Here is a 12,165-nt window from a genome sequence, read left to right on the forward strand (position 1 = left end):
CTTATAGGAGGAGAGGAGCCCCTGGGAACCCTCACACTAACAGGGACCTGGAAGGAAAGCTTGAGTCACTCAGTCCTGTCTCCTTCTGCTGTCGTCACCACATCATATGGACTTTCACACACCGATCACATTCCATTGTAAAAGTAGATAGTGGTTTTGCCCCCTGTTCCTTGTGTTATGTAGCTGTTTGAAAACCTCGATTCCAACAATGAGGAAGAACACAAGTTCAACTGTGCTAATGGTGGAGAGGGTTTTTAAAAGGAAAATTCTCACATGCCATAACTGGATGGCTGTAGTCACAGGATTTATGGCCTCTTTGACAGCATGGTACACATGAGCAGGGTAGGTGATGCATGCATACCGCAACATCCAAGGCAATCTGAAAGCAGGGTTAAATTACGTTTTATGGATGGCATGGATGAAATTGTGCCCCTCAAACTACTTTCAGCCTTGAAGATGTGGAATCTGAGTTAAGTTACTGAGGCATGACTAAGTTTTGGTCATGCTAGAAATGTTCCACTGTTTGGTAACCACATCAGAGAAAAGTCAAGCTCTGAAGGCCCTGGCGGGTTGGATCCCAAATGTGGAGGCAACCACTTAACAGAGCTTGAATACAGTCTGTGAGACTGTTTTTCAATGCTATTGCAATCATTAGTGTGAACAAGACCTTAATTGCAACACTCTGATTCCAGACGTATTTTGTTGTTCCTGAAGGCTCTATTTTTAAAGACTTGGAAGTGAACTGCTCTGTTTCGCACTACTGCGGTGTTTGCAGTGTGGCAAGTGTCATCTGTATGATGTCTATCTTGTTTCTCTCATTGTTCTAATGCTAAATAAGTGCAACTAAACCCATTTAAATGATCACATTTAAGGGAGGGTCATCTGATGAGAATAGCTAAAGAATATTTTACAAAGCAGAGAAGAGCTGAACATAAATGAAGTGCCGCACCCAAAAAAACTGGGAAGATGAGTTGCCAGGATGGTTCCCCACCATTACCAATGACACATTGACACCATTAAATGGATTTGGTGTAGTATCCTGCACACCAAATAGGCACCGCTTGTTTAGATACAGATTGCATTGGAATGAATATTAAAACTTTGCACTTGAGAGGGAGGAGATACAGTGATATAATGGTTGTAACATGATTTCCTACACTGGCAGCAAGTCAACCACAAACATAAGATTTGTTCTGAGTAATATTCATTATTAGCTTACCCCAGAAATAATGTGAGAATTCCTCCATAACCAGAGAATAGGCACAGTGCATCATTAACAGCGATGTCAGCCAAAAACACAAACACAGTTTTACAGCCTGATATTTAAAGCAAATGGGTAACAGACTGAAACTCCCAGTATGCCTGACGAAAAGAGCAAATTATTTACTCCTTAAGTAGTTTTAAAATGTAAGCATATATGGCATAATGCAAGATGAATTTACAAAGAAAATAGAGCACACTACACTTAGATCAGAGGCTAAATGAACCACTGGCTTAAACACTGGTGTGGCAGCCACTTATCAGGGATTTGTCTCAGAACTGAAACTCAGACACAAATATTCTATTTAAAACTCAATGTGACCCCTCTTTCTTTTTTCTCCCTGCACATGTAGCTTTTGTCACCCTTCTTCTTGCTGTGCTTGCTCCACCAAAGAGGCAAGGCTGATGCCATGCTTCTTCCAGGAACAGGTATCCCATGTGTAAACTGAGTTAACACATAGTTTTATTTTCCCGTGCGTGGTGATATTTGGATATTCAGCACTTTTGACAAGGGCTGTCAGTGACTCTTGTCCTCTGGGAGAGAAGGTCTTGGCTGTTCATCTCCTTAAGGGTGGAGAACTGCTTTAGGATAGTGAAAGACTCTTCTACCCCTTGCCCTTCTGAGCATGGTGTTTGTTTGAACTCATGGGTGCTTTTACTTTTCCTCTGGTTTACAGGCTCAAAGATGCCCAAGTGCACAGGCACAACCTACTGTAAGGAGCACCCTTTTTGTCCCCCTCAAATTCCTCCTTTTCAACCTGTGGGAGATGGTGCTGCTAGTTCTACACGCCTGCCTTGTGCATTAGGACAACTAGAGGAACTCTGGGAAAAAAGGGACTGAAAGATTGGGAAACAGGAATTCCCTGAGGCATCAAAATCACACCACAGGCTGGCACCCAGGCTGGGTGTTCCAGCTCATGCACTACCAGCTGAGCAGTCTGTTGGTTTGCCTGGTAGAATGGGCTGCTTGCAAGGAGCTGTTTTTGGCTCTTGCTGTTGCAGGCCAGGGTCAGCAGTTCCTTTCCTTTCCAGGAGAGGGTAGAGGCACATGTACACCTGTGCACTCACACCCACCAACTCACCTCATGAAACAGTAAAATACACATTTTTATCTCCTTCTCTGTTCCTCCCAACAATTATCCTGGCTCTCACTCCTTCCTGTCTCTTTCCCACTTTGCTCTGCACACCCCCTCCAGAACACCTCTAACTTTAATTGTCTTTAATTGTTGGAAAGGGCCCATGTGATTTATTGGATTGATATCTTCCCAAGGATTCATTAGGTCCTTGACATTGGATGGGGTGGCTGTGGTGTTTGTCATCTTTGGCCGCAGATATGTGCCAGTCAGATCTTTTCTTTTGCCAAGAAAGGCAGGATATGGTGTAGATACAGGATGATGGACTTTCATTTTCCCAGTGCATGAGTGATGTTATATATGGCAGAGCGCAGGCTATTTAACAGGATATTAATTTACATCTGTCTTCAAACTCCATTGCATTAGAAAAAAGTCTTAAAAAAGAAAAGAGAAATTATTTACTGTGGGACATAGCAGGAATGAGTGGCTTCTTTCTGATGTTAAAAATATATAGACAAAAGATTTTCAGATGGGATGGTTTGGTGATTTAAGGACTTACCACACCCAAGAGCCCATCATGACACACTCTTTGAATAAAAGAAATTTTTCATGTGTTCTGAAAGCCAGGCCTTTTAAGAGGCTTCACATTTGGACATGAAAGATGAGTCATTCTGAAACAGTATTTGCCACAAACTTTGTTAGCTTCCATCCTTCTGCTTTCCTTCCTTCCATGGTATGTCTTTGTGTCTTAAGTATACCTCAATCCGCTCTGCAGTGCCTGGGTCTTAGCCTTATAATGTTGTCTTTGCGTATTGTATCTTCTTTCTTTCCCATAATATTTCACCCCCCCCCCCCCCCCCATTTAATTTTATTAATTGTCACAGGATGAAGCAGAGGAAGAGGAGTCACCCTAGTGGAAACACGCATGAGCTATGTACAGACCTGGCAACACAGCGCTCTCATTGTGGCACTGAGTGTGTGACTTGTCACCTGGTACTGACACTTAGCATTGTGCCACCAGTGAATTAATCAGCCTGAATCTACTGCTGCTCTCACTTGCAATCCTGAACATGGCTGTTAGGGTGGACAAATTGTGAGAGTGTATACTTGCAAGAACAAAATGATCTCCTGTGTCTCTGAAACAAAAAGTGAATGGTGGATGCAGCAGCTGTCTTGCTTATTAGAGCAGGTACACATCTGCTTCTTGCTTGGTTTGTCTAGATCAAAAATCTCCTAGCCAGCAGTGTTTGACCTGCAATATCTCTGCATTCAAAAATGAGATTTCATTTTACTTTCGTAAGTTTAATTTATTTAAAGATTTCAATCTCCTGCAGGAGTTCAGATTCTTTTGTTTGTTTTGTCAACCTGCTATAACTGTTGCTAAAGGTCATGCATGGGCATTTTTCATGTACCTGAGTACAACTGTCTGTGTGTGAAGAGTCCAGTCACTTTGGAGAGGGTTTGGTGGGGCATTATCTCTTTTATTGTCATTTCCTGTAATGCAGTATGATAATGTGCAGATTGTGTGTGGATGTGTGCAGGTACATTTAAGGTGGTGTGGAACAATAAACATGATCTTTCAAGCAGTCACTGCAGAGCAGAGCAACAGGGAGACGTGGCCAGATACCCACTGTACAGACAGCAATGAATTACTTTACTTTTTATAGTGTAATGGGTGTATTTATTACATTTAACAAAAATATAGAGTGACAAGAGACAAAATAGGAAACTTGTGTCACTTTCTTTGCGATGTGTCCAGGTGCTAGGCTGGAAGCACTGGCGAATTCAGGGCTAAACTCTTTTGGTCAGGAGATCATTTGAGCTTTTCAATTTTCTCTGCCAAAGTTTGTTAAACTATTTTGCTTATTAACTCTTTTGCAATCCCCTCCTTAACTGTGCCTGAAATTTTAATGTTAAACCACTAAATCCATTTTACAACCAGAGATTAGAATGTCAAAGAGGACAGATTTGTGAGTTTAAGCACTGACCCTTGAAAGATGAGACATGGAACATATTTACTTCCTTTGAGACTGTACCCTCTTCCTACAAGAGTCAGTGGGGGCAGGACAGAGCCTGTGCTGGGAAGTGTAAAGTCCCTATGAGGAGTGGTACCACAGACAAACTGGGTGTGGGCATTGTCTATGCTTGGCCTGAAAGCCCATGTTCCAGTGGTGCCTCTGCAGCAGTGGCTGTGAGCATCACATCACCCTGTTCCTGATCCTACACCTTTAGGAGTGCAGAAAGGGATCCTATGGAGGACTAAATGCAAGTGAAATGTTAAGGCACTGCCTGTGAATGTATTTAAGGTGGTCGTGCAAGGGTCTACAGCAAGATTGGGAGCATAACCTGAAAGAAAACTGATGTGCTTATGAGCACAGTTTCAAGCTGAAAGAGGGGGTTATTAGGTCATATTCAGAAAAAAACAGCTTATTGGGAAAAAATGCCAAGCAATGGATGCAGATGGAGAATGGAGATGTTAGAGCAAGCATGGACTAACAGAGGAAATTTCAGCAACCACCATTGGGCATTTAGGGGTATAGTAGAGAAGTGGAGGCATTTTGTGGGAAGCAGGCTACAGCTGCTACATAAGTTCAGTGGTTTAATTCACTTAAAATCTACTAAATATTAGCAATTACTGTTAAAAATGAGTACTTCCAGTAACTGACAAGCATTATGCCATATCATCTTCCTGGGTTTTGATTAACAGTCATGGTAATTTTAGTCTGTTTACTTCTACTTCATGCATTACTAAATGTAGCAGCCTCTGGCACCACCTCTTCCTTGCTCCCTAGAAAAGGGAAAGTGAGAAATGGAGGAAGATTTAAGTGTTGCAAGCAATGATTCGTTCTCAGGCTGCACAACCAACCAAATGATCTCCAGAGTGGCACTGCTGTTTGGCCTGGGAACAGTTTTTCTCCCTCTCTGCCCTCTTAACTAGAAGGAAGGAAACTGATACTCATGGCAGACAACCAGGATGGCTAGAACAAATATTGGAGAAGTTCAGGAAACTAAATATGGGATCCAGGGTCTGGAATAAATACCAGAAGAGAAAAAAAAAAGGGATAAAAATACAGAAAAAACAAGGGGAAGGAAAGAAAAAATAACCAAAAGAGATTCCACTACCAAAAATCAATCCCTGGGACAAAGTACTCATTAAAGGCCTAATCATTCCTTTCCTATGCAGGGCCTGGTTCTGTAATGGATTTCTAGAAGCTGAAGAGACATTCTCCTGAAAAAAAGCAAAATAAGTGTCTTGAAATGTTTTTGTACATAAAGATTTTCAGGTCTCAGGGAAGCATAGGAAAATTATTAAATCCTAGGTTAGGACAATCTGGCCAAGGAAAAAAAATGGTTAAAGTTTCTCCTTGTTTCCAGAAGTCAGGGAAACATGTCATCCTAACCCCACTTCAGACTCAGCAAGAACTAATTTCAGACTGTTCTTGGATCATATTTGCAATTACACCCTGCTAATTTATGCAGTTTTTAGAAGTCCCAGGGCTAAATGGTACAGCTGAGAGTTCTCAGTGGGATGTCAAGTGCTAGCTGATTCACCAAGGTGCTGCTGAAACACCCTTTGGATCTTCTCCTTCATGCATGAATAGGTACCAGGGCTATAATTTTTAGTGTCTTCCTAAATGACAAGATGAGACCCTGCTTTGACTCTAATACAGAAATTGTGCTGGGCGATTTTACTTCTGCGATATTTTGATTGTATTGATCAATTGACTCACTAGAAAAACATAAACTTTGCATCTTTTAATTTTGTTCTGACCTTCTTTGATGTTTTTCAGTGATAATGAGGTAATGTTGCTTTCAGAGACCCGGTGCACATCAACTACGGAGCTGCAGGGCTCACTGCTCTGCAACTTACGGAGCTGCTCTTTTTCAGTGTTTTAATTTTATTTTTTGTATTTATGTTAATATCCTTTTAAAATCTGAGCTTTTATGTGCTGCTTCCTGCTTCTGGTTATGGCAGAAAAGTTTTGGCATTGTTATTGCATGCCCAAGTAAATGAAACTTGCCTCAGCCTGTCATAGAGATGTTTGATTTTAATCCATTGGAGGCTTTGTTGATTAAGATAAAGGCCTTGATCAGGCACTGGCAAAGATCTGAGAGCTGTGGACGCCCTGGAGGTTCATTGTAAACCACTCTTAAAGCCTGAATCCCTTGGGAATTTGACTACTTTTTTCCATGCTACATAAGCTATTACAGCTGGGAGAAAACTGTTGCCATATTGGTTAAATGCTGGGCCTTTATGAAAAATAGTCCCTCTTACATCAGTACAATTTGAGTTCCACTTCTCAGCTCTGAGCTGATTTTGTATGGCTTTCTTCTTCAGGAGAAGAAGAGAGGTAGTGCATGAGAGGAGCTCAGTTTGATCTTTGGTAAGGGCATTTTCAGTTTAACACAGATAGTATTTGCAAGGGTCATATAGGAGGCTGAATTTTCCTTACATAGCAAAACACAACTTCTCCAGCTGTCAACTTTTGCAGTGTCTGTGGCAATCTTTGTGCTGAAGAGAGAGAAATATTCAGTTGATGGACTCAAATGCACAGAGGCCATGGTGTATTAAAAACAGATTAAAAGGTCTTTTCTGCTCTTGCAAAATCAATCACTACCTCTATTGTCGGTCACTGGTGGTAACCCCCTTCAGATCAGGTGATGAATCTTTTCTTTGGCCACTTTCCTCAAGAAACAGCTGCTTTTTTGGGGGTGAGCTATTTCACCCCCAATAATCAAGGTCTGACTCTGTGTCTTCTGCAATGTATGCTCCAGCCTACCTGTGCTGTGGCCTGCATTACATAGTACAGGTATATTCAGACATCTTTTCACTGGCTTCATTTGTGAGTGCTTAATGTTTTGGACTTCTGATTACCAAACTACACAGGCAGGAAAAGAGGGTGCATTAGTGAACTCAAGTGGCAGGTTTAGTCTTGTAAATTTGACATTGCACAGAAAACCTGCAGCAGCAACAGGGATAGGTATAGATATTTAAAGCTGAGTTCAACAGCTTGAGCTGTTAGATCAATTCTTTTCCTCTTGCCTCCAAAAGCTGCAAAGGGTTTCACCCAAATTCCATTGGATGGCGAGCCATCAACAGTGCTCCAGCCTGTTTCCCATTTTGTTTGTCACAGCACAACATTATTAATAAAATACACAAATAGGCGTAGAAAGACAGAGCTACATCTTCAGATGCTTGCTGACAGCCTGTCCTTGCAGAGGTGGGATATGCAGCTGTGGGATATGCAGCTGTGTGTGTGATGCGCACAGCTGACATAATGAACTCTGTTCTAGTGCAAACAGAATTTGCTCCAGTAAGAATTCAGTAAAAATTAGGCAACTACTCAGAGGTTCGGACAGAGTTCTGGAAATATTCCATACCCTTAGCAGTCTAAATGCAAGAGATTGACTGATGTGATTCTTGCATTTTTCTTTGATTGTTGGGTGCTTTTAAACAGCTTCTAATGGAAAAAGTGTTCATGTTGCTCCAGGAGAATTGCTGGTCATGCTGAGTAAATTTATTCAGGTTACGTCCTGTCTTGCAAGCCCATTCTGGAATGGGACATGCTAAAGAAATTCCTTCTTGCTTATCAAAATGAGTTGTTCTCAATCAGAACCTCCACACCATAATTAAAATCCACATTGATTTTAAATTTTTTTTCAACTTTACAGCATTATAATATATAAAGCCCAGATTTCACTTCTCATCTGAGCAGTTTAGGTCCAGAATCAGTGTAAGAGCAAAGGTGGAATCACTTAATGGTTTAGGTTGGAAGGGACCTTAAAGATAATCTAATTCCAACCCCCCAGTCATGAGCAGGCACATCATCCACTAGACCAGGTTGCTCAAACTCCCATCCAACCTGGCCTTGAACACGTCAGGGATGGGGCATCCACAGCTTCTCTGGACAAACTGCCAGTGCCTCACCATCTGCACCATAAATAATTTCTTCCTAATATCTAATCTAAACTTGCTCTCTTTCAGTTTGAATCCATCTCCCCTTGTTCTATCATATCCTACAATAGATATCCACACAGCTGCATGTCACAGTGCTAGTCCACCCTAATTATTGTATTTGAATACAGCAAGCAGGATGCACACAAATGTGAATATGCACTCTCCATTGCATTTTTTATGTATATAAGAGGTCTATACTAGATGCCAAGAGAACACACAATCAAATGTTAATTTGATTGTTTCCAATGAGAATCAAATTGTGTCAATGAACAGAGATATAAACAAAAATAGTTGTAAGAAAAGACAGGATTCAATACAGCAAGAGTTCTCAGAGAAGTTATTTTATTGTACAAAGAGGATGAAGAAATGAGGGAAACAATCATCACATATGTGACTTCAGGACATAAATAATCAGTAAATATTTTTAAAGAAGCACCAGCATTAACATGGAACAATTTCACATTTGTAGGTAATTTACAGCTGAGAAATGTTCTGTCCACATTTCCTCATATGTATGGTTTGATTAAACATAGTGAAAGACACCTCCCATCAGACCTGAAATGTCTCTGAGGTTTTAATGATTTTCCACATGGAAAGGGCACTCACTACTTGGTAGAAGAAGCAGACATTTTTTTTTCAGTGTGTCCAAATGAAGCAACTCATGAATATGGGTCAATGAATACAATTGCTTTAAGGCAAGAATGCAGGTCTGAAAGGAAAACAAAATTCAGTGGTGCCTTGCTTCTTCAAGGGATGGATTTTTAGTCACCCTTTAAGCATACAGCCTATACTGGAACAAAATGTTAGAATCTTGTTTTTGTTGGCTGTGAATAAATTCATCATGGGATACATCGTTTAAATATGATCTGATGTAATTCCCATTCTTCTACTACTAGCTGCTATCTGGTGAGCCAATTTCAACTTCAGCTCTGTTTCTTTTGAGTAAAGATTGCAGACAGACTCTTGTCTTCATTTGTTCTGTCCAATTCAGGATGCAAAGCACTCCTGGACACAAAATATAGGGTGTTTTTCATTTTTGTACTGTGTGACTCAGTTTTAGCATATGAAACTAATCTTTGCTAATGCATTGTGTTAGAACTGACTCATTCATATCGAAGGTGCAAAGTCCTTGAGTGCTTAACCAATTGCTTTAAATTTTAGAAAAACAATATTATGCATTCTTGGGTTTCACCTAAATTTGTATTTGAATTTTTTTGTCTCATTAATAAGTCATATGCACAGATAACTGAACCTTGCAACTTAGATGTAAATAAGTAATTAAAAAAAACATAGCAGCTTTCAAAGTTCAGTGGCCAAGGAAATCCTTAGGTTGTTTTCATTAGTAACAATTTAAAGCTGTGGATAATTATAAAACATTCAACAATTACATTGTGTTAAGGGACAGGTTTTCCCAAAGGACTCAGAGTACTGAACTGTTTTTAGGTATTCAGAATTGCCCAGATCCTGCCAAAGAACTGATTTGAGAAGGCAAATCCACATATTGATTTATGAAGTCCTCTTAGCACTTGGATACTCCTTTTCCTTATCCCTACCTAGGCACTAAGCCATTGAAAACCTGCCCATCCTCTAGGTAGGAGAAAACAAAATGAAGACAAAAATCCAGGATAAATTTAATATTAGTGACTTATCTATACATGATCCCACAAAGGAGCTCCCATTTTTAAGTCTGAGAGATATCCAAGCAGTGATACAAATCCCTGAGATTTCCAATAGGCTTTCTCCTTTTGACATGATAACCTATGTGAAAGGGCGCACATAAGTCACATATTTTTCCCTCTGAAGGGAATGTGAGGCTGGAGTCTGGCCCTTTCACTAACTGCTTGGCACTCTGGAGACCAGCCCTCTGCTCCCCTTGGCACCTGCAAAAGTGACACCTCAATTGTTCCAGCTCTCTTGAAGATTTATAGTGAATTTGTGTTTCAGAAACATCAGCTGATAACCTTTGCACTGGCTTGGAAGACAGAACTTTTATTATAGGATTGTTAAGATAACAATCCTATAATATCTTTGAATGTGTACTGCTGCTTTGCTAAGAACTAAGTGGTAACAACACTCTGCTTATCTCCTCAACTACCTGGATTTTAGCAGTGGCCAAGGGTAGGAAGCTCTTACACAGCCAGTTGGTTGTTTCCTGGCATTCTTGTTTTGAGACGGTTGAAGTTCACTTGGCTTTGCTGCTGCTTTGTTATCTAAGGAATTCATATACTACTTAATCTCCATAAAAACCCAAACCATGACTGTACCGTGTGAGCTCTGCAGGGAGCATCAGCATTCCAGATCTGGAGCCATAAGGCCTGTGAGCAGATTCTGGGATGCACAGAAACTGTATTTTTTGGCAAGCAGTATCATAAATGAAGGGAAAGACTGCCTGAAAAAATTTAGAATTTTTCGTGGGTAGTTTGGACTTTCTAGACTTAAGATATTAGGTGAGAGACCTTTATTTTGTGCAATGACAACCCTAAAAGGAAGAATTCTAGATGTGGCTTCCATCTGCCTTGCCATGTATGCTTAATAATAAGCCTTTTGCATGAGTCTCAAGGAGCAGTTGTATTCTTGGGATCTAAAGATGTTTTTAGATAAAAAGCTGAATAGAGGAATGAACAGAAAAAGAAAATGCTATCTGAGCCAGATTCTGTACAAACTGAAACTAATATTCAGAAACCTTTATTTATTTTTTTTCATAAATTATGAGAGCACGACAAAATATGATAACAATACACACTGGAATGTTTATTTTAAAGTAGATAAGAGCTCTGAAAACCCCTTGCCTAGTTCAGTATACTGGAACATCCATGCAGCTTAACCTCCTGTCAATGTGAGGCAGAACAGGGTGAGGAATGCTCTTTGCTTTTCCCAGGCAAACCCCTCTGAGGAAATTCAGAGCACACACTGTGTTCAAACTCCTTTTTTTCCTCTTTAGACTTATTATTTATTTCAGGTTGATGCACAAGCCCAAGGCTGGGCTGGATTCTTTCCTGGACATCTGCCTTAAATGAGTGATGTGCATCTGACAGATCTCCCAACAGGTCATGTATCACAGGACGCTCCCCTCATGTCCTGCATACCCGCAAATCACTTCCAACAACTGGTATTTCCACACTATAGAAAATACAGAGATTTGGAACAGTGGGTCCCCACGCTGAGGAGGACTGAGCAGGGAAAGGCTGAAGCACAAACTCTGGGCTTTGCCCTGCCTCCCTTACTTGGGTTTTAATCAGCCAAAACCCCTACCGAGTCAGCAAGATTTTCCACTTCTAAAAGTGCTGTGTGAAAACAGAGGGAGGGCTTCAGGCAGATCCACTACAATAGCTAAAAAAATAACATGACAGAGTAAAAAGAAGGAAGATAAGCAGAGCACACAGCTTAAGAAAAGCATTTTTTCTAGACAGGGCATCCAAGATACAGCTGCTCCTCTGAAGGAAGTTGTGGCTAACATGGTCAGTATGATGGGATCTGAGGCATTTAACAAAAATATTCTAGAGTTTACTTTTTATGTTTTGGGGGTGAAGGAGAGTTTGAATTACAGATAAGGGACAGCAGATGTTAATGCCAGCCTCTCACTTACTACTGGGTTTAAAGCCCAGGCTATTTGCTTTCTTTTCTCTCCAGGACAGTAGCTATCTTTTCTTAACAAAGCCCTTCTGTTAGTATACCCAGTTTTGTTTGTGCACAGTACTATCAGCAATATCAGGCTATGTTTAGATAAAAGATCTACTAAATACACTGGCTTGGGAGTTTGAGGAGTTTATCTCAGCAGATAACACTCCAGTAGATTTTTGTAGTGGCTCTCATTAGTTGACTCCATCTTATCTGATCAGCCTCTGAGGCCAATCAATACAGAAACTTGCCAAT

This window comes from Lonchura striata, chromosome 2, assembly GCF_046129695.1.
Source record: "Lonchura striata isolate bLonStr1 chromosome 2, bLonStr1.mat, whole genome shotgun sequence".
Lineage (NCBI taxonomy): Eukaryota > Metazoa > Chordata > Aves > Passeriformes > Estrildidae > Lonchura > Lonchura striata.